The 25,000-nt window shown below is 33.4% G+C and overlaps 1 protein-coding gene and 1 long non-coding RNA gene across 21 annotated transcripts in view; one reads left to right on the top strand and one right to left on the bottom strand.

The window, feature by feature from the left end:
• The window catches only part of LOC144974431 (cytokine receptor-like), a 178,862-nt gene that overhangs the window by 54,986 nt on the left and 98,876 nt on the right, over positions 1 to 25,000 (top strand). The window lies entirely within an intron of this gene.
• LOC144963944 (uncharacterized) lies at positions 18,342 to 19,294 on the bottom strand. Its single transcript, XR_013643734.1, has 3 exons — positions 19,258 to 19,294; positions 19,033 to 19,158; positions 18,342 to 18,399 (listed from the first exon to the last, which is right to left on the bottom strand). It is a non-coding gene; the product is annotated as an uncharacterized LOC144963944 (long non-coding RNA).

The raw sequence follows: 25,000 nt of genomic DNA, 5'->3' as shown, positions 1-25,000 counted from the left end.
ATTGCCAATATAACTCATACATGAACATGATTTCTCCAATCAACAAATCAAAATTGGTAAAATCAATAATAAAGCAAAGCAAATAATAACAACAACAATAACAATAATAATAATAACAATAATAATAATAATAATAATAATAATAATAGATATGATGATGATGATGATGATGATGATGATGATGATGATGATAGTAAAATTATACAATATTCATTGATTAATTGTTTAATATATTGAATTATAAATCGATAATCTTATAAATTCATGGGAAAAATATATTAGGAAAGACACCTGCGGGGCGTCCTCTTTCTAATAAGACACTCCTACAATATTGGTCACCAAACGAGATAACATGAGGACCAGAATTTTTCATGATCATTGTCACCTATGAGGCCACTGACCAGGTTAAACATTGCTTGAATTTTGACAAGAGCAGACGCCGTACCGCTGAGCTGCAGGGCCACATGATGTGCATATCAAAGTAGGATCTTTTTCATGCACTGTTAAGTTGCACGAACATTTAAAAGTTGTATTTATGTTAATTCGATACTTTATGTATACCACTAATAATAAAATAAAATAACAATAATAAAATTGAGTTTTACATAGACAATATCCACTAAATGTGCTCAAAGCGCTTTACAAGGGGTCCGTGGTCAGGAAAACTTTTACGTGCGTAATCGTCCAAAAAAAAAACATCTAACCACTTAACTATCGTTCTCAGGAAAAAAACGGATTTAAAAATTTGGCTAGAAAACTCGTTATTTTTTAACTATCAAATAAATGGGACAGCGTGGCTCAGCGATACGGTCTTTGCTTCGTACACAAAAGGTACCGAGTTCGATCACCCGCCACGTTGTGTGGCCTTGAGCAAATCACTTCGCCCTAGCTCACTTTGCGGCACTGCTGTGCGGCTGACGCCTAGGTTATTCCAGGCTTATAATATAGAACCTAAAGACAAATTTCCCAATGGAGATGAATGAATAAAGGGAATTTTATTTTTTTAATTATATCGATTGATTTAAATGACACTCGTCTTGGCAAAAACTCACAAACCTTGGACCTTGCGACGTCCGATTACTGGGAGTTGTTATCCAAGATGAAGATCATTTAATTCGATTGATATTTGAAGGACGACTTTTCTGGCCAAATATTAAATACTTTGTCTTTCCAGAGTACGGCAGGTAACTGGTTAGAGGTGTGATTTTGTATTTATTTTTATATGAACCCAAATGGAGTGTGGAAATATATCCACGTTTGTAATCTCACGTCGGTCAACCGTGAAATTCTAACGAAGCTGATGAAGGTTTGTATAGCAGTACCGCCCGTGATGATAGCAGATTGATTTCTCGTTCAATTCATCGAATACAGATCAGTCAAAAGCCCCGTATTCTTGCAAGCAAAAAAAACAAGAAGAAGAAATGCATGAATCTAACAAACACATGCGCGCCCGCACACACACACACACACACACACACACACACACACACACACACACACGCATAAACAAAGACACATGCACACACCGTCTCTCCCTATTTCTCTTTCTTTCTATCACAAGTATTATGTAATATTGAAATGCGTTATATCATTATTATTATCACCATCATCATCATCATCATCATCATCATCATCATCATCATCATCATCATCATCATCATCATCATCATTATTATTATTATTATTATTATTATTATTATTATTATTATTATTATTATTATCATTAATAATAATATTATCATCATTATTAAAAATATTATTAATATTATTATTTTTGTTGTTGTTTTTGTTGTTATTAGTATTACTACTATATTATCATTACTATTTATTAATCACGAAATTAAATTCATTTTTCATCGTATAAGCCGTCCCGACATACCACCGTTTTGAGATGTTGGGCACATTTCAGTTGGCATCAAATCGTCCCAACTATCGGATGACCTCTGTGGTGTAATGATAGCACGTCTGACCGGTAATCAGGAGGCCTGAGGTTTGATCCCCTGTCCAGGAAGGCTGTTTTTGGAGGATAGTTTTTGTCTGTTTGTTTTATTTTTTTCTAGTATTTTTTTTTCTTGCTCTGTCTAGTACTGTTTCATGCAAACTTTTTCGGATCAAAATGGTAAATCTGCTTACTTGAAAATTCAAAAATTCTAAATGTTTAAAGGATAAATATTGTAGTCGCTATAATTAACTATAAAATATCAACGATTTACCCTGAAAAATATTGAATAACACTTCAAAATTCTTTAAATAATGTAGTCTGGCATAAACTTTCGTTTTCAATAAGTTTTAATGGCTTAGAGACGGCTCATGAAGATCTAAAATTGGAGCCAAAATTTTCGTCATTCTACGAATTTCTCGTCATAATACGCAGGTCTGCTTACTTAATGGTCCCATAATTTGGTGTGGCGGTAGACTCAATTATTGTTGGATCAATCGGTTCGTCGGTGTCATTGATTGAAAAGCCTTTATTGTTCAATCACAAGCCACTGTTCCAGATCAAAGACATGGAAATAGATGCCAGAGCGTGATAAGGGCTCCTGTGATTTTCGTGTCATTGCGATCCCGCAGCGTTCTCCATTGACAATGAAGTAATCACGCATTTGTCAATAAGTGACGAGATAGTAGATAGAATAATTACCAAACTAAATAGAAAATAAAAGGGGAAAAAATCCATTTCATTTTGTCGAAAGAATCGATAATATATTATGAATATCGTTAAGTGTCTCGATGACAAAGTTGTGTATTCCTTCCTTGTAGTTTTTATTATTATTTTTATTATTATTATTATTATTATTATTATTATTATTATTATTATTATTATTATTATTATTATTATTATTATTATTATTATTATTAATATTATTATTATTATTATTATTATTATTATTATTATTATTATGATTATTATTATTATTATTATTATTATATTCTTATCAGCATCATCATCATCATCATCATCATCATCATCATCAACATCATCATCATCATCATCATCATCATCATCATCATCATCATCATCATCATCATCATTATTGCTGTTTGTTAATATTAATATCATCATTATCTTCATTATCACCATCATCGTCATTTTGATAGTAGTAGTAGTAGTAGTAGTAGTAGTAGTAGTAGTAGTAGTAGTAGTAGTAGTAGTAGTAGTAGTAGTAGTAGTAGTAGCGCTGTCCCTGTTAAAAAACAAATTGCAATATTTGTAATAATTTTACCTCTAATTCACCCTTTGTCATCTTGTCCTTTCCCAACATTATGATACCATCAACTAAAATAACTTTGTCCTTTGAATTTAGGATAAAAAAAGAGATTGTTTTGTTTTGTGTCAATTATTTCCTTTTACAAAAATGTAACACGTACAATAACAGCAACAAAGCTGAGATTTTTAAAAATGCTCCAGTGTCACATAGATAGAGGCAAATTTCCCCCGGACGGCACCGAATTATGACGATAGTCCATTCACAAAAGACACCATAGGAATTCCCAAAAATTCGGATCATAATAAATATTATTATATATATTAATAGTCTACTTACTAGGCATTTCCCTTGTGAATACACTTAATCTGCTAGGAGATGTGGACTTTAACAAGTAATGACGGCCGTCTGAATTGATTAAACCAGTTAAGTCCCAGGTTTGAGAAGGTTTTTTTTTTTACCAAGATGAGGGACATTTAAATCGATCAATATTTGAAGGACGAGATTTATGGCCACATTTTAAAATATAAATTTTGTTTTTGTATGTTTTCTTTTGTTTTGTTTTGTTTTTGTTTTTTTGTTTTTGTTTTTTTTTTTGTTGTTGTTGTTTTTTGTTGTTGTTGTTGTTTCGTTTTTCTCGACACGGCAGTAAACTGGTTAAAGTGGTTTATTAACGTTTCTACTGTTTTAGTTTTATTGGCCGAAGAAGAGTTTTGAGTCCGAAACGTTCAGTGTTTGGTATTTTGTTGGGTTTTTTTTTAAAAATACGTCGTATATATTTTTATACATTAGACGTCTATTTGTTACGCATTTACCTTGTGTCATGGTGAATGATTTATGTCCCTGATCAATAAAAAATGGCCATTATTCGTTTTATCGGAAAATGGGGGCGATCGTCTCAAACAGTCATTATGTCGAAAAAAGAATAAGAATATAGCGTTTGGGTTTAATGTCAATATATCTAATCGGAATTGGGGAATTAAGTGTTTTGAAACTTAAGAGACAACACGTATCTCCTCAATGAAACCGTTTTTGTTTTGTTTGTTTGTTTTTGTTTGTTTGTTTCGTTTTGAATTCTTTTTTTTTTTTTTTTTTTTTCTTTTTTTGTATTCGGCTATTTGGTCTTGTGGTATGACACTCGTCTTTGGATCGGTAAGTCTTGGGTATGAGCCCCGCTCTGGAAAAGGCTCTTTAATCACAGTATCGTCTGTTTCAGGTGTAAAATGAATACCTTGTCGATAACAGCGCTGCCCCTGTCGGAACGGAAGAAATTGTAATATCGCCTAACTGGCATCATGCTACCATGAGGTAGGGAACCCGTGTAAAGCGTTTAGTGGATATTGCGCTATACAAATGCAAAAATGTTATAGGCTATGCTCAAAATTCAATCATACTTTCATCCCGTTCTGAAGCGATTGGTCACAAATGGAACCAAAATGTCAATACATTTGGCAATAAAATGGCTACATTATCAATCTATGTAGTTCCAGACAGAACGCCATTTGGGACATGTAATGAGTCGAGACAAGATTCTGATCCATATGATAATAATAGGTCGATTGTCCCGAAACAACATGCGTGCTCCTTGATGCGTGACGAGTGGGGTGTTCTAGAGCAAAATATTATATTCGTTCGCTTTGGTCCCATGCATTTTCATATCATTTTATTTACTCTTACTATAACGCTAGTTATAACTATAAGTCAGTGTGCTGGTGGGTGTGTTTGAGTGTTTGTTCGTATCTTTTTGTTGTTGTTGTTGTCGTACATCTTTTCTGTCGTACGTGTTTATTGCTGTTATTTTGCATACATATACTATAACATGCGTCTTTGCTTTCATGAGGAATGCCAATGCTTCTGGTATTGTATGTTTGACATGTAATTGATCAATCTCTTTTGTTTGTTTGGGAGATTGAATGGAGTGTGCAACTGAACTAAAGTCTGGTGCAATCCTATATCGTATTCCAAATATGATTTTAATTGATAGATAAGTGATTTAATCATAGAAAAAAACGTTTAACTAAAGCATTAAAACTCAACGGACCAGATTTATTGCTATTCAAAGAAACAGATCAATAAAACCGTTCGCTTTGTTTATAATGAGAATTTCGACACCACTAGATATAAACCATACCCTGATATTCTACATGTTTCCCGAAAATGTCATATCTTCTGAATTTAGAAAACCTCGCTAACCATTTCTTATTTAGATTTTAAAAATAATTTCATTAAGTCTAATGAACTGAAATACATTGATACGTTTCAGTTAACTTCATGTAACTATTGATTAGAAACGCTTATCTCAGGCCTCGAATTTTTTTCTTATCCAGCACCTGGTAGTACCAGGATTTGTTTGGTTATTGTTTGGGTGTTTTAAAAGAAGAATTTTTCATAAAAATCCATTAAGACTTCAAGGAATATCTTGATTTTCATTCTTATATTATTATGAAGTTACATGTAGACGTGAAGTTCAATTTATACTGGTGAAAAAATTCTCCACCATATTATTTAACTCCTGCACCAACAGCAACAACAACAACAACAACAACAACAACAACAACAACAAAAACAGATTATTGAGTAAGATATGTTTATTTTAGCAACTTGATGTCATTCATTATTTAATAATAGATCAAGTCATTTTATAATGTCGGAGAAAATCAATCTACATTCAATGTCATGTCGTGTCTAGTCCTTTTGCCATTTTATTTTCTTTCTCACGCGTTCCACCCCAGTGCTGTCCAATCTAACCATTAATCAGTTAGCTGTCGTCGTAATCTGAAAAGTCACGTATTTGAAAATTTGGCCAGTAAACGTGTCCTTCAAATATCGAGCGATTTAAATGGCCCTCAGAAAAAAAAAATCAAACAAAATGTCAAAGCTGGGTCTTAAGGAAAACCTCGCGACGTCCTAGGTTTGAAAGCTTTTGCCAAAAAGATTTAAATCGATTAATATTTGAAGGACGAGTTTTCCGGCCAAATTTTTAGATACATGTCTTTCCAGAGAACGGCGATTAACTGGATAATAGGTGTCATTTCCTCGGAAAAACTTGCCGTCAAATCGTCACCTACACGATGTTCTGTATAATCTCGCTCAGTTTCCGTCCATTACACCAACCGGGTAAAATAAACATACTCATACAGTTGAAAAACCCCCGTATTTATATGGACGTCATTCCGTTCATTGTAATCGTTCAATGTTAAACTCAAGAGAATATTAACAGGATTTTTCCGATTTACGTCGATGGAGCATAAGACATTATTAAGGTCAATGTACTCGTAGTACCAATATATTATATAGGAAATAATGTAAGCACTTAGATTCCAAGCAAGAGAATATGGAATTAGTTCTCCATGAGAAGATACATTATGTACTACGTTTGGAACGCATAAGAATATCTAATAATCAAAAGTTGGCCCCTAACGCTCCTTTACAATTTCATTTTAAGCAACCAATACAAATGTAGAAAATTTCAAAACGACACAGCAATATTAGCATTCGAATTTGTAAGATAAAACGAAAGGCGATCGCGTCGTCTAGACAGCCTGAACGTTCAGTGTGAATATTTATTTAGATTTCAATGAAAATACAACTGAGCATGCATGTGATGCAATTGAAATATGCAAACAATCGTCTGAAAATAGTCTTATGTTAACGTTAATCGAAACAAACGCCAACAATAAAATTCATAGGTGTATTGGACAGAAATTTCAAACGTTTGTCTTTTCGCACCTTCAAAAAACACAACATTCAACGAATAGAGTGTTAATTTACTAAATCTGAAAGTTCGTATGGATTAGTTCCAGACAAAGCAGAAAGAAAAAGGGTCGAGGCCAGTCCCAGTCATGGCGGGCTAATATTTTGGGATTGGATTTTATACATATAAAAAATACAGGTCACAAAAAATACATATTAAAATATACATTCATACACACCTTTTCAGATTTCTTTCTTACACCAGTGTCTGCTCCCTAATCTGTTTATTTAGTAATGCGTTTACAAAATGTTTCAATTTTTAATCATTTTGTTTTTAAATTATTATTTTTTTTTTTTACTCTGGATTCAACTTTCCGCATCTAATTCACCCTTACAGAATTAATCATACCGTACCTGTTTGACGCCATTGGTCACATATGTAATTTGTTCGTTCGTTTTATTCAAATCACAACACAGTGCAGAATCTCAATGTTGTAGTGTGATACTTGTAATAATAATAATAATAACAACAACAATAATAATAATGATAATAATAATAATAATAATAATAATAATAATAATAATAATAATAATAATAATAATAATAATAATAATAATAACAACAACAATAATAATAATGATAATAATAATAATAATAATAATAATAATAATAATAATAATAATAATAATAATAATAATAATAATAATAATAATAATGATAATAATATTATTATTGTTGTTGTTATTATTAGTAGAATTATCAATATTATTATTATTATTATTATTATTATTATTATTATTATTATTATTATTATTATAATTATTATTATTATTATTATAATTATTATTATTATTATTATTATTATTATTATTATTATTATTGTTATTATTATTATTATTATTATTATTATTATTATTATATATTATTATTATTATTATTATTATTGATGTATTTATATAATGTTCCATATCCGTCCTTGGGCCGTCTCATAGTTTGTCTTTTAGACCAGAATTGTCGCTTCACTGAACATTTTCTATGCTTTTTCATAAGATTCATCCATTGAAATGGAAAATTGCATTTCAGCATATGGAAATTAAATAGCATAAAGAGATATTAAACAGTCTGCCGCAAGTTTATTATTATGAATTTCCGAATAATGCACAGCTCGGAAAAGAAGGCAGTGAACGAATTGAAATCTTTCCGTTTATGCATTATGTTGTAGTCTTATTATACAAAATATTTTCATATAATTTCTATCAAAAGTATACTTAAAAGTAGTCCTTTAGAGCCATTAGTCTCATGGAGCCAGAGTTTTTCCAGGTTTCTATAGCTTGAAATGGACAATAGCAATTGCTTGCTATCCTTTGGATAAATGCTAGTCTATCGCAAAGTACTTTCCACCAGATCTAACGGACTCAGCTACCCAATCACTGCTCGGTGGATAGGGGGTCAGAAAAAAAGTCTCGACTGCACCCGGATCGATCTTGGTCCCTTTTATTGTGAAGCTAGTGCTTTACCAACTGAGCTATCGGGACCCCCAATAATATAAAAATGTACATATAAAGCCTAAGAGACACATTTTAAGAAACTGTCGGCCAAAAGCTAAAAAAAGCCTTATTAGGGAAATTTCTTTTTTTTTCCTTTTCTAGATTAATCAGTTATCAGCCGTGTTCCAGAAAGACACGTATTTAAAATTTGGCCAGAAAACTCGTCCTTCAAATATCAATCGTTTAAATGTCTCTCATCTTGGAAAAAAAAACCTCTCAAACCTGGGACTTCATGAAATCCAAGGTTTGAAGACCCAAGTTTTTTTTTTCCCAAGATGAGGATCATTTTAATCGATCGATATTGGGAGGACGAATTTTCTAGCCAAAATTTGAAATCCGAGTTTGTTTAATTTTTTCCGGAGTATGGCAGTTATCTAGTTAATGTATGGGTTTAAGCATGCCAGCTATAGTTTGTTTTAAAAGAAAATTATATATTTGAATTGAATAGAATTATGATATGAATTGAGAGTGTTTCCCCAGTGCCCCCGGTCACTGATATGGAATCCGATCGTTACCTCTGCAGTCTGCCCCCCCCCCCCCCCCCCCCCCCCCAATCAATGCTAACCCTCTCCTTACCAACGGGTTTTCGGAATTTTATCCACAATTTTGCACTCACTCTAATCAAAAATAGATTAAGTAATTCAAAGAGCAAAGCAACAAATAAATTCTATAATCTATAATAATATTGTTCTGTAAAATGAGCTCTAAATTACAGTGTCAAGTTTTTATAGCAGGGACAAAATATTTTCTTTTAATTTTGTGATGTTAATGGTTGCATCGTAATGAATGTAACGATTTTCCTTTGGTTGGTAAGGAGAGGGTTAAAGAGAAAGGGGGAAGGGCACTGGCGGTCGGTCAATAGAGCGAAGTTGTTTTGTGCCGCCCTATATTTTCCGTAGATTAGCATGTCAACCAAACAAAAAACTTCAATTTTACAATTTTGATAAAATTAAAAATTTAGCACATACTGCTTTTTGTTTTGAATTTAATATTTGATGACTCGTGCGTCGCTCCGCGAAGGTAGCGTCAAATCGGCACGTTTCATCTTTCCCCCGTTGCCTGCGCGGGTGACAATGAGCGGAGGGTGTGGTGTGGTGGGGAAGTTTTTTTTGTTCATATGAGCCAGTCTTCGTTTGGCCGTCCTGTCCTTATCCTTTACTCCGTTGTACCTTGAAGAAAGTTAGTTACTACTCCCCAATCTCCCTCCACCCTCCCTCCCCAACTAACTATTGTCTTTCACTGCTAAAATAATTAGGCCAAGACGGCCAATCTAGCGATGCACGCCCTGAGGTCCTACTTGGGATAAATTAAAACCATATCAGTTTTATCACTGAAAGAAGAGGCTTTGCTTCACTTAGATATACGGATGAAGAGAATGGCAATAGATATATATTTTATCATTGTTTGTTTTGCTTAAATATATATTAAATATAAAAAAGAACAGTAAACAAAGTATGCACCGAGAAGAGCCCCGTGGTACTATAAATAAAAATCCCTGACCCCACGGAGTCCTTCATCCCCGCACACTCCCTACTCAACTTGTATTGTGTGCATTGTCTAATACTAATAATAGTATAATTATAAAGATGTCGCTGATTGTGTGTGAAGTTAACAAGTGCTTTGCGTTTGGAATTAAATGTGGATTTTTAAATTCTATTATTCTAAAGTTGTCTGTCATACCGTTAGTCGTTAGTATTCAGAGAAAAGTATTATCGCTGTTGTCATTGTTTATGAAACCTACCTGTTTTTATCTTGAATCATTTTATTTTAAAAAGTTATTTCTGTAATTTGTAACCAATCATGAATCATGTTGATTTTTTAATTGATAATCAATTCCGACACTTATCCCCTCAAGAGAAAATAGTGGTGAAAGATTTAGGTCCACACAAACCAGTGAATTTTAACTTAGTTTCTAACACTCCGAGGAGACAGCGCCGATTGAATAATGATTATTTTTAAAATGTTGAATGGCTTACTGCCAGTGAAAGCCGTAAAACGCTTCATTGTTTTTATTGCTTGAGTTTTGGTGATGTATGCTATAACGGACAACAGGAGGATTCAGTGATATTGCGCACATCTCTCAGGCACTGAAGAAACATTCTGAATCAAATAGCCATGTCACAGATGCTGTTAAATATAAACTTTTCAACGTTGTAGATATAAGAAATCAGTTGGAAACAGGACATGCTGCGTCTGTGAGTCGTTATAATGAACAGGTGAAAGTTACCAGACAAGTTTTGTCCAAGATAATTGATGCTCTTTTGTGAGTACGTCTCGTTAATATTCTAACACACACACACACACACACACACATACACGCACACACAAATACACGCACATATATGCAAACAATTGCAATACCGCCCTCCACACACACACATACACACACACACATACAAAGTAGGTCAAATTAAGTTAAATTAACTAGACCAATAAAATTTGATTCTGTATTTCGGATTTGTGCCGCTTTAAATACAATGTGACCAACCGCCCCTGGGGAAGGGGCGAAGGTGGTCCCTTACAGTCCAATCGCTTCATATGATAAAAAAAAAATAGGTATCGATACCTGTCACAGCCGATATTTTTTTCTGATCCATCTGCCCACCCGGCTTGGTCTGTTAGATCTGGCGGAAAGTATTAGGGATAGGCTAATGGTCTATCCAAAATGACCTATCCGAAGCTTATCGATCGATTAAAATGTGCTTCAAAACATCAAAAACTCTCAAATCTGGGACTTCCTTAAAGCGTTTCTCAAAGTCCCAGCTTTGAGAGTTTTTGACAAGGTGTGTGTCATTCTACTTGATCAACATTCAAAGGACGAGTTCTGTGGCCAAAATTTAAAAACCGTGTTTTTTTTTTAATTACGACAATGTGGTGAATCCTTAAGCAGTCATTCACAGCCATTAGGGTCATGCAGCCGGAGTTCATCCCGGTTTCTGTAACGTGAAATGGACAATAGCAATTTCTTGTTATCCTACGAATATGACGGTGGTCTATCACAAAAGACTTTCTGCCAGATCTTACATGACTAGCTACCCAATTTCTCCTGGGTGGACAAGGGTGAGTGGTGGTAGGGGCAGAAAAAAATCATGACTGCAGTCGGGATATCGATCTTGGTCCCTTCGCGTGTGAAGCGAGTGGTCTACCAACCGAGCCATCGGAACCCCTTGTGGCGAATCTTTAAAAGTCTCAATATAGCTTAGAAGTTTGATTTAGTAAGAGAATCAGGAAATTAACAGAAGATTGTGTAAAAACATTTGTCTTAGCGCTTTTATCGCTGCATCTTCACGGTGTTTAGGATCCGTTCACCCGTAAAAGTCTTTAACCCTCAACATTAATGTTCCTATCATAATATATTATAGCAAGAATGAAAATGACGTCATTATTCTCTTCACGATTGTCTCTAGACCGCCACTTCGATGGTTAGTTCTCAACAAACTATAAACGTTTATGCAGACGTGTCTACTATTGCGAGAATGTCGTAGAAATACGAAATTTCGGCTCCAATGTCAGAACTACACGAGCATCTCGAAGTCATTAAAACTTAATGAAAAGGCAAGTTGATGCCAGACTACATAATGTTAAGGATTTTGAAGTGTTATCTAGATCATTCTTGTGGGCTAAATTTTCTTTATTTTTGAAGTTAATTACAGAGATTACAATTTTTATCTCTTAAAAATTAAGAATTAATTTTTTTTTAAAGGAGGCAGGTTTGGTTTAAGGTAGCACAGTTTTGTGTGATGATACGATTGAAGCAACGAGTAGAGATAGCATTTTACTAAAATACATATTATCTTTGCATATTATTTCATCTATTATTATATAGATAGTTCGAAGATGACGTCACTCATGCCTTTGTTATTGTTTTTGCCATCCGCGTTTGTGATTTGTTCTCACTAAACTGTATTAACCAGACTATAAAAGTTCATGGTTACACAGAGTTTGTGTGTTGGCCAGTTATACTTCCGGATGGCAATGTTGTGAACTCCTTGGCCAAGCGCATTCTATCTATAGATAGAACGAAGTTGACGTCACTCAGTTCTTTGTTATTGGTTTTTTTTTTTTTTTTTCCATCCGCTTTATGAGTAATTCTCACTAAACTGAGTGAGAACCAGACTATAGATAGAATGCGCTTGGCCATGGAGTTCACAACATTGCCATCCGGAAGTATAACGGGCCAACACACAAACTCTGTGTAACCATGATCTTTTATAGTCTGGTTAATACAGTTTAGTGAGAACAACTCACAAACGCGGATGGCAAAAACAATAACAAAAGCCTGAGTGACGTCATCTTCGAACTATCTATTAACCAGACTATAGATAGTATGCGCTTGGCTAAGAAGCTCACAACATTGCCATCCGGAAGTATAACGGGCCAAACACACTAAACTCTGTGTAACCATGAACGTTTATTGTCCGGTTAATACAGTTTAGTGAGAATTACTCAAAAACAATAACAAATACCCGATTGACGTCATCTTCGTTCTATCTATAAACGTTCATGGCTACACATCGTTTTGTGTGTTGGTCCGTTATCTTTCCGGATATCAATGTTGTATGTTTCTTAGCCAAGAGCAGAGCATCTATACATTTTCAAATGGTAATATGTGGAAGAAGGCGTGAGTCTTGTGGTATGGCATTCGCTTTCAGATCGGAAGGTCCCTGGGTTCGAGCCCTGCTCGGCGCATAGCTTAGTCCTTGGAAAAGGCTCTTTACTCACATTCTCTCACCGTACTCGGGGTGTAAATTGAGTAGCTGGCCGTTAACAGTTGTGCCTCTGTCCGAAAAAAAATGTAATATCGCCTATGAGGCGTCATGTCTCGTCCCACACATTAAGTGTTGCTCTTAGCAAGGGATCTCTTGTAAAGCGCCCTGAGCACGTTTAGTGTATTTTGCACTAAATATATGCTCAAGCCCAAGGGTTTTTTTTAAATATTATTATTGCATTCTTCTTAAAATAGTAATATGATAAAGAAAGAGTGTGTAGTGTGCCAATGGAATATAGAAGGACACACACACACACACACTCACACACACATACAGAGAGAGAGAGAGAGAGAGAGAGAGAGAGAGAGAGAGAGAGAGAGAGGTGGGGGTTGGGGGGGATGGGGGCACATATTTCATTTAACGTAACAAATGGGGGTGCTTTGTACTGCTAATGTTTCATTGTCATCGGAAATTACATCACAGCAGGCTAACTCATTCTCTTGCATTAGAAACGAGTGACTAAGTGGGGCTTTCAGGTGAGGAGAGTTACCTGCCACCAATTTATCGATACTGACTGCTAGAACTGTTTTTATTGTCCTGATGTCAAATTAGTTGTCACCACATGAATCCATTAATTTCGACATTATTTTCATAAACAAGTCTGCTACTTATTTGTATTTTTATCCTCGTTATTTTGTAGTTTTTTAATGGTTTTATTTAGGTCGATGGGTCCCCAAAATATCATTTGGTAGAGCATTCGCTTCACCCGCAAAAGGACCAAGATCGATCCCAGGTGATATCGAGCTTTTTTAAAAATCTCATGATTGGATAGCTGGATCTCGCGGAGAGTACTTTGTGATAGTCTAACGTCCTACCCAAGAGATAGCAAGAAATTGCTGTCTATTTCACGCTATTAAAACCGGGATAAACTCCGGTTCTATGGGCCTAGTGCCTCTGAGAGACTACTTTTTTATGTCTCTCTGACTCCTCGTTTTTTTTTGTACTGAGTCATAATATTTCTCGGTCGTGATGCTTTGTGGTCGTGTGGTATGGCACTCGGTTAGTGGCCTGTAGATCCCGCGTTCGATTTACAGTATGAACTTTAAATAGCTCATTATAAATTTGAAAACTGCTCTTTTCTCATATTCTCTTACCATATTCAGGTACATAATAGGTACTGGACAGGAAACAGTATTGATAATAATAACGATAATAATTATAATGATGATGATGATAATAATAATAATAATAATAATAATAATAATAATAATAATAATAATAATAATAATAATAATAATAATAATAATAATAATGATGATGATGATGATGATGATGATGATGATGATGATGATGATGATGATGATGATGATGATGATGATGATGATGATGATGATGATGATGATGATAATAATAATAATAATAATAATAATAATAATAATGATAATAATAATAATAATGATGATGATGATGATGATGATGATGATGATGATGATGATGATGATGATGATGATGATGATGATGATGATGGTGATGATTATGATGATGATGATATTATGATGATGATGATGATAATAATAGTAATAATAATAATAATAATAATAATAATAATAATAATAATAATAATAATAATAATGATGATGATGATGATGATGATGATGATGATGATGATGATGATGATGATAATAATAATAATAATAATAATAATGATAATAATAATAATAATAATAATAATAATAATAATAATAATAATAATAATAATAATAATAATAATAATAATAATAATAATAATAATAATAACATCGACATCAATAACAAATATAATAAGTTTTTATAATAACAATCTCCAAAATTAATAAAATCGTATTATAATCTCATCAACGGGATATCAAATCCTGTTTTATATTGACAAACGAAAGAACGGTTGTGCAATTTATGCTATTTTGACCTGAACATAATAATAGATTCAATCGAGAGACAAAAATATTATAGACAAGCCTATTAATAATTGATCCGGCTTTATATAGTGCATATAGATGTGTAGATACATAGATTGCAATGGTACAAGATATCCAACGAACGTCTTTTTGCGTGCACACTAACTGAAAATGATAAATTCCACTTTAACTTCTTGACTGCCATACTCTGGAAAGATACCTTTTTTTTTTTTAATTTGCCAGAAAACACGTCCTCGATCGATTAAAATTACCCTCATCTTGGTAAAAACGCTCAAACTTGGGACTTTACGAACAAAAGTTCGTGTTGAATTTACAAACAGCACTGTATTTCCATCCAAGGCATGCGTTTAAGTCAAATCCTTGTCTGTTCTACACGCCTGATCAATCGTAATATCGCAAAATCTTTGCGTCGCCTCAAATGTTTATTGTCTAATTTAACGAATATAGTGAGAACTAATCACACAACTCGTGGTAAAAAAAAAACAGTAACAAAAAAAAAACAGATTGATGTCAACTTCCTTCATTCTATTGTTTGTAAAAACCAACAATATTTGTCCGAGTGGGTTTTGAGGAGTGTCAAAAATACCTCGTTTTGATTTGTCAATAATAATCTAATTGAACGATGTATTTAGGTATGATAATACATCATATCATGCATTGTATCATCACCATGTTTTAAACCAAACAGATGTTGGAATCGTTAATGTTTACAAAAAGGAAAACGTTGTCAGCAATAATGAATGAACGACTGAATGAATGAATGAATGAATGCACCTTGAAAGATCTTCCTATTTCATGCAATTGTTCACCTTCCGAGAATTACATGGTAAAAACGATAAAATAGAAAAAACAACAACATGGTTTTATGTGCTACCGGATATGTGAATAATAATACAGATGCGCAATTAAGTAGTCCTTCAGAGCCATTATGGTCACGGAATGAGCCAGAGTTTATCCTGGTTTCAATAGTGTGGAACGGACAATAGCAATTGTTTGCTTCCCCCTGGATAGGACGCCAGTCTATTGCAAAGTATTTCTCGCAATATCTAACAGACTTGTTACCCAATCACTGCCAGACAGACAGGGGAGGGAAAGGGGAGTTAGAAAAATATCTTGACTTTATGTAGGATCGATCTCGATCCATTTGCGTATGAAGCGAGTGCTCTACCAGCTAAATGTTATCTATATGCTAGTTTTCGAGGAACAAAGACGAATGGAAAAGAACAAAGAAAGTCGGCTCACTAATTGGAGACACCGAGGATGTACAAAGAAGAAAACAGCTATCAAACGCCGCACTCAGTAAACTCACCAATGTATGGATTAGAGGTGACAAAATAAAGAGAAAAACCAAACTAAAACTGTACCATGCTCTTGTAAAACCGGTACTTCTGTATAACTGCGGCACTTGGGCGTTGACAAAATCCGAAGAAGAACATCTGGATGCCTTCCATCGCACACAGCTAAGAAGGGTACTGGACATCAAATACCCCAAAAAGATCTCAAATGAATCACTCTATAAGATCACAAAAGAAAGACCAATCTCCCTTGACATTTTACAACAACGATGGCAACTTTTCGGTCACATTCTACGCAGGGACAAAAACATACCAGCTAACCAAGCCATGTCGGGATACTTCCAAAAACACGGGAACCTTTTCAGAGGAAGACCGATCACAACACTCCCTGTGATCCTAAACAAAAACCTCACAACACTTGGACAAAGCATTAGTCTCATAACGGCAAGGGACCTTGAAAATCTGAGAACCCTAGCAGAGGACCGACAATATTGGAGACACCTCACACAGGAAATACTGGAAACAGCCAAGGCGACCCGATCTTTCGGTCGAGACGCGAAAGGCATCTAAGTCAAGTAAGTCAAGTTTTCGATGTTAAAAAAATCACCCTTGTTTGTTTTATCTTGCATTTGTTGAATCATTTGTTGAATTTTATCATTATAAAATTTGCTATTCAACATACGTATTCTTTGATATATAGAAAAGTGCATAGAAAAGAACACAGAACACTGACAAGGTGTCTCTCATCTTCTGATTATCACTAGATAGAATTGTCTTTGGGATTTATCCAGCGGTCTGACTTACATTTCGACTGATGGCCGATAACAAATCGTCAGCGAGCGTTTGACCGTTCCAAGTTTGTGTCATTATAGGAAGATGATATCATTCACATTTCCATTATTATTCACTTTGCTGTGGCCTAATAACCAGATTATTGTACAATTGTTATTGACACAAGAAATTCTGGTATAACGATATAATATATAATATCAGGATCAAATCCAAAATTGCCAAGAACAAAGGGTTTGGTGTCGATGATAGTATCAATAATTATCTATTCATCATAAGTGCGGTAGTTAATGTTGCAAAATGTTTTTGTATATAAAATGGTCTTTATAGATATCTGTTTAATCGATGAGAAATAAAATGAAGATAGAGAGCGTTTTACAACATTGAAACATTAAAACATCAGAGAGAAAAAATACAAGAAAGATAACAACTTAGGGTTTCATTGATTCTTAATTAAGGACACATTGTATCCACTTTCATGTATTGTAAATGTTGCTTTTCTAGATGCGTTGTCAAAAGACAGGCGCGACATTTCAATGTGATCTTGAACTTGAAAGAATACCAAACATAAAGCATGTCGGGATTATTCAAAAATGATTTATCTGGATCAATTTTCAAATGGGAATTTCAGTAAAGGAATGAGGCAAATCTAAAGTACGTACTCTGGAAAAAAAACATGTTTTAAAAATTGTGACCAGAATAGTTGTCCTTCAAATATTGATTTAAAATAGCCATTGGACTTTGAGTTTTTCACAAAATGAGGGTCATTTGAATCGATCGATATTTGAAGGACGAGCTTCTGGCCAAATTTTTTAAAATGTGGTTTTCCAGTTCACGGCGGTATTCTTTCTGAAGTCTTCACAGACATTTGACAACTCGCAGAAATTATGATTTCAAAAAGAGGAAGAAAACAAACTAAGACACGAATAATGGACACTGCAGGAAATTGTTAAAATAAAGGTGACTCGCGCCGCCCTAAAGTGGTATTATGTCGGGATGGAGGGGATGTCAGAACGTGATTTTAAAATCAATATGACCAGATAAGTGAGATTTTGCCACCTTCAGATATCATATCCAATGCCAATTTACGAAAACTGGGTCGGGTTTTTTATGCTCACAAATCTAGTAGGTAGAGAGGTCACTTACTGTGTATATCTGTTTTCCAACTTGCTTTCTGTCTTTGGATTGGAATAAGAATCCTTGCCTGGGACAGAAACGGTCAGATTCATAGTTTTAGTTTTGGGGGATGATGTTTTATTTTCTTTGTAAATCATCTCTCTGCTATATACTGTTATATTTTTGCCTTCAATATATACTGAATATATAACAATTTGCGAATAGTTGAGTGTATTTCTCTTAGTGTGATACTGTGCTTTTATGTCTGGATGAGACCCATGAAGTGATTTCAAACTTAGTATACTGATAGTATGCTCTTGTAATTGACTCCGTTCCCAATTTGAACCATTCCCCTCCTTTGTTTTATTTTTTTTTAGTATGTTTCAAATTATAAATCAAGAATATTTTGACTGTCCCATCTTTTTATTTTTCCTTTTCTGTCGCTGGGATGACCAAAATATGTGCAAGTGCCTTAAATTCTTTTTAAAAACAAATAATAATAATAATAATAATAATAATAATAATAATAATAATAATAATAATAATAATAATAATAATAATAATAATAATAATAATAATAATAATAATACACATTTATATAGCACTAATTCTAGTTCAAACACAAGCTCTGGGCACTTTGTAAACAACAGCAATAACAACAACAACAAACGTAGAATAAGCCTTCAATAAAATATAGATAAACTTCACCGAAGATTCTTACTTTTCATTGCAAGTTCGAATTTTCTCATCGAAGTCACATCTACGTCATACCGTATTATAGCGGTGGTACACACATCATTATTGTACATTAACGATTTCACTTTTAGCTGTTCCTTTTTGCCATAATCTGAAAAGAAAAAACACTTACATTTTGGTCAGAAAACTCGCCTTTCCTTCAAATATCGAACTATTAAAATGACCATCACCTTAGCAAAAACTCTCAAACCTGGGACGTTACAAAGTCCCAAGTTTGAGGATTTTTGGATAAGATGAAATTAATTTAAATCACTCGATATTTGAAGGACGAATGTTTTGGGCCAAAATTTTAAATACATGTTTTTGTTTTCAAAGTACCGCAGTTTTGGTGCAGCAGTTGTATTTGTATGTGACTTTGGCAAGATTCTTCCACGGCCCACCCTTTTCTGGGAAATGTTCCTGAGCCGGATGTAAATATGACCAACGAAGCATTACACTAACTAACAACTTCCTTAACCAGATTTACTGCCGTACTCTGGAAAGTAACTTATTTAAAAGTTTGACCTGGAAATATCAATCGATTTAAATAATAGCCATCATATTGGCAAAAACTTTCAAACCTGGAACCTCACGACTGTCTCAACTCATCATTTTGTCCTGACGCCAACCATTTGATTTAAAGTGTGAAAAATAAATATATGTTTTAAAAATCTATTTATTGAATTATCGAGAATTAATGCATTGTCTTGAACTGTAAAATACAGTATTTCTGATCCTGTTGACATTACGCTCTGTTTTCTTCTTCTAATTCATGTCGATATAAAACCATTTTGACGAAATAGGACACAAATTACATGCATTCCATTCGTTGAACGACGTCGGGAAATCGTTTATCATTATATCAGTTTCACTAATGTTGTTATTGAGGAAAAGTTTTATCAAAGGTTAAAAAAAAAACACCGAAAAGAAATTGAAATTCCTGGGGATTACTTTCTCGCTGTTCTACAGTCATATATAACTGTGATTCTCCGTTCTTTTGTTCATCATTATTCGGAGTGACAAGGTGTCAGGGTATACATACACACACACTCACACACACACCCACACACAAATATATATATATATATATATATATATATATATATATATATATATGTATATGATATATATATATGTATATAAATATAAATATATATATATATATGTATATAAATATAATATATATATACATTAATATATATATATATATATATATATATATATATATATTTATTTATTTATATATATATATGTGTGTGTGTGTTTCAAAACACATATAACATTTCAAGTATAATTATGATCAACTTCTACAATATTGTTTCGTGTGTTAGCTCTAATCAGGAAGTGGAAGTGAAAGAAGAGTGTTGTGTTTTTCGTACTTTTTTAGCTTCGTGTTTATGGTGGTTCGTAATTACATAAAAAAAGTACGAAAAACACAACAGTCTTCTTTCAGTTACACTTCCTGATGAGAGCTAATGCTCGAAACAAGATTGTAGAAGTTGATCATAATTATACTTGACGTGTTTTATAAATAGCTTCATTTATCAAAAAGTTGAGCACTATTATTTCATGGTTTTTGTTTTTATAATTTATATATAAAATATGTATATATTATATATATATATATATATATATATATATATATATATATATATATAAAAGAAGAAAGAGAGAGAGAGAGAGAGAGAGAGAGAGAGAGAGAGAGAGAGAGAGAGAGAGAGAGATCAGAGGTTTTAGAAAAATATTTTTCGAGTTGCCTTCAATAACGAATAAGCCTATGCAATCAATGTCATCATGTTGCTGATGTTCACACGATTACCAGATAAATATTCTATTACCAGATTAAATCATATATAAATGATCACACCTCCCATTTCCATGTTGATTTGCATATTATATTAATACCAAATTGATTTATAATGCTTTTCAAAATGAAATTAAGAGACAAAAAAGTAGTCATTTAGAGTCAATAGGCCCGTGGAGCAGGATTTTGCGGTTTATTTTGCGTGAAATTGACACTTTCAATAGTTCGCTATATAGACCTTTGTCTATCGCAAAGTACTTTCCGCGAGATCTAACAAACACTACTCGGTGGACAAGGGGTGTGGGGGGGGGAGTCAGAAGATAGTATCAAGGTCACTGGGATCGATCTTGGTCTCTTTTGCATGGGAAGCGAGTGCTCTAACAACTGAGTTATTGGAACCCCATGAATTTAAGTAGGTGTAACAAATTCCTAGCCAAATTTTTAAAATCAAGATAGAGTCTCATGCAATTATCGAACTTTTGTGAAAAATGGAAATTACCGTAAAGAAAAGCACACTAAAATAATGGAAAATCCTGGAGATAGAATCAAGTCTTGTCTCTTCCAAGGATATTTGAAACACACCAAATGGCCTTTTTGTTCTCTCTGTCCCATCTTTACCCAGTTAATTGCCGTACTCCAGAAAGACTGGTATTTAAAAATGTGGCCAAAACTTGTTCTTTAAATATCGATCGATTTCAATGACTCTCGTCTTGACAAAAACTCTCAAACCTGGGACCTCGCGAGGTTTACCTTAAAGTCTAGGTTTAAGAGTTTTTGCCAAGATGAGGGTCCTTTAAATCGATCGATATTTGAAGGAAGATTTTTTTGGCCGAATTTTTAAATACGCGTTCTTTCTAGAGTGCGGCAGTTAACTGGTTAAAACGGCTTATTTTTCTATCTTAACCATCTACTCCCTGTCATTGCAATATACAAAATCATCGTTATCAAAGCACAAAGGAGAGTTGACTGCATGCATAATTAGCACATTCTAGCGGCCTGGGTGAGTCTAATTCTTTCAAATGCAAATGACTTCACAGATAGACGGCTTAGGATTTTCGAGGGCCTTATCGACAGATGATATTCAATCTTGTTTATTTTGGTTGTATTTTTATTTTATTTTTTCTCAGCCTCATTTCCATATGCATTTTTATAAATTTGCCATGAAATTTAGCTAGTGCCAGTCGTTATCAGTGAGATATTTATAAAGGCAATAACTAACCAGTTAACTGCTGTTATTCTCTGGACAAAACTTTTATTTTCTTTTAAATGCCCAGAAAAGCTCCCGAGGTCGCGGGGTTGAGAGATTTTGCAAAGTTGAGGGTCAGCTAAATCGATCGATCGATATTTGAAGGACGGGTTTTCTGGCCAAATTTTTACATTAGTTTTTTTCCAGAGTACGGTAGTTCACATGTTATGGAGAGGGGAATAAATGATCGTGAGTAGTCTCGTGAAATCGTGAGTACGCTAAGTTACGTTTATATGCATGTTAAGAACAATTTGATATTATGCCTGACTGCTAAATCTGATAATGTACATTGAATTAACTTTCAAGGAAGGTTTGAGACTTTTCTGACCAAAATTTTTCTAATGTGATTTTTAACCAAAATAAAAATTATAGTACTACAGTATCATCAAAAAGAAAATGGAGAAACGTCCAATAATATTCCTCGAACGTTTAGTTTAGCTTATTTCATTGTCGCATACAAATTAATAACAATCATTGAGTACAGTTACTGGATACTGCGCTATATCAAAGTTCACTTTTGATATTAATCGGAAGTGCCACCTTCTATACAATGTGCTCTTCTGTACAACTTCTTGGACTGTGATACGAATAGACTCGCATGTTAGAATAGATAGGAAGTAATTATGAGAGAAAAAAAGTTGTCACTTCGAATAAAATATAATTCGTTGCATTGCATTATCTGTTTAGTAATTGATCACTCATGCAACTTACTGACTTTGTGCCTAAGACTTACAAGGTTACTTCGACTATTTACATTAAATCTGTGGTTAAATCTCTCTAGTTATCAGTATTTATCGCTAGATCTCAATTTTTTAGCCCTGTCAATGATGTCCGCTGTAGACTGTCTTTTATGGTTTTGTTTGAAGACGTTATTGAGTTTAGTGGAATGTATATTGCTCTTAATCAAAATTGAAATAAAGAGAATGAGGAGAGGAGAAGACAAAGGGGGGAGGAGGAAGATGGGTAAGACTGAATGAGGAGAAGATACATAAATAGAAATCAATAAGAAAATCCACAATTAACAAAAAATATGAACATTACATTAAATATAATGTACACTTTCGGTGGTTTTTTTAAAACATGACAATGATAGATACATATCAACCTAGAAAGTAATCATAAAGTGTGTTCTAAACCAGAAAAAAATGCATAATGCAAACCGGTTTTTTATTGCTCCTTAAAGGTGAGCCCTTAGGAATTGACTCGGAGAGCATTAATTGAGAATAAATCAAAGCAATAATAAAACTATAAGATCTCCTCTTAATATCTTTCATTGCGCTTCTTGCCATTCAACCGAATTCATTCTAGCTATATTAAATACCCAGGCTTTAAAGTAGTCTTTTATTTAGTACATAAAAATGTACAGTTTATGTACGATGCAGTAACTCGTAGAATATCTACAGACCTGGCAAGAGACCGAAGCTCAGCTGGTCAATGGTTTGGATAACAAAGGCATCATTTATCGTAATAACAAAATCATTAGACTCTCTACAGCATGAGTGTTTTTCGTTATTGTAGCACCATGAACAATCATCATCATCATCATCATCATCATCATCATCACCATCATCATCATCATTATCATCATTACAATCATTATCATCATCGCCATTTATTTATATAGCACTAAAACATGCTAACAACAACCAACTACCAAGGCTGCATTGTCAGAGTGATGGTCATTGTCATTAACCTTTGACCTTTGCCATGGCATTCCAGAGGTCATCTTCCAGTCATCTCTGCAAATAAAACACAATGATTAGGATAATTCTCGTAATCCCATATCATATAATAGAGCATAATGCCACCGATGATAAACACAAAGCACTGGCATTGTTTCAACTCCGTATTCCACGATGAACAAAGCATCTCTAATGCTTACATGTCATATTATCATTATTATGGTGATGATGAGTCAAGTCGAAGTAATGAGGTACGAATAATATTTTTTTAAACGAAATTATTCTAATACGAGCATTCTATCTTTCTCATAGGTTGCAGCAATTTAAAGAGAATTAAATATTATATTTTTCTTTTGTTTCGTATTCACATACATATATCACAGTAAGCATTGTTTAGGTCAAAAGGCCTTTAAATATTGTCATGAAATGAAAATTCATTTCATAAAATGCCATAACACAACCACAGCATTTTGAGGATAGTAATGCGGAGCAATAAAAAAATATAATAATTAACACCAAATTCATCAATCTACATATTTTAAGTTATGGAGCTCCTATAATGGAATTTTAAAGTGGTTTCTAGTTTCAGAGCTTTCGGTTTTCAATTCTAATCTATGGCATACATTAACTAGTATTAATATGCATTAACTTTTCGGTAAATTCATAAACACTTTTTAAAAGCTATAAAAATATTTCGTGTAATTTTGTAATGCATTATATAGTCATTGTTATAAGACCTCTTTTTATTCTGTTTAGTACCGAAGAACACTGATATAACGAGCAATCCCAAATGCAGAAAAAAAAATCTTTGTATCAGCGTTTCTCTATATCAGTTGTTCTAAATGTCTTTATAGTATCAGTATTTCTTTGTATCAGTGATTCATTATTTCATTGTTTCTTTATATCAGTGATTCTATATTTCAAACAAACTCTCAACCACACGTTATCTATATCACCTGCCCCCATTCATTGACAATATGTAAATACATTTTTCATGCCTAATGCCTGTCCCTTTTCCCCAAAATCTAGTGTTATATTATATCCAGTGGCGGTTCTAGCCTATTTACAGTGGTTGGGCAAAGATGATCCGGTCATATATATATATATATATATATATATATATATATATATATATATATATATATATATTATTTATTTATTTATTATTTTTTTTAATTATAATTTTTTTTTCACCTTTAAAAAAAAGATTTCAACCACAAAT

The sequence above is a fragment of the Berghia stephanieae genome, chromosome 1, assembly GCF_034508935.2.
Source record: "Berghia stephanieae isolate SIO BIC M18660-M18661 chromosome 1, UCSD_Bste_1.3, whole genome shotgun sequence".
In the NCBI taxonomy this organism is placed as follows: Eukaryota; Metazoa; Mollusca; class Gastropoda; order Nudibranchia; family Aeolidiidae; genus Berghia; species Berghia stephanieae.
The sequence above is the reverse complement of the archived record's forward strand: the minus strand, read 5'-3'. Positions and strand labels throughout refer to the sequence as shown.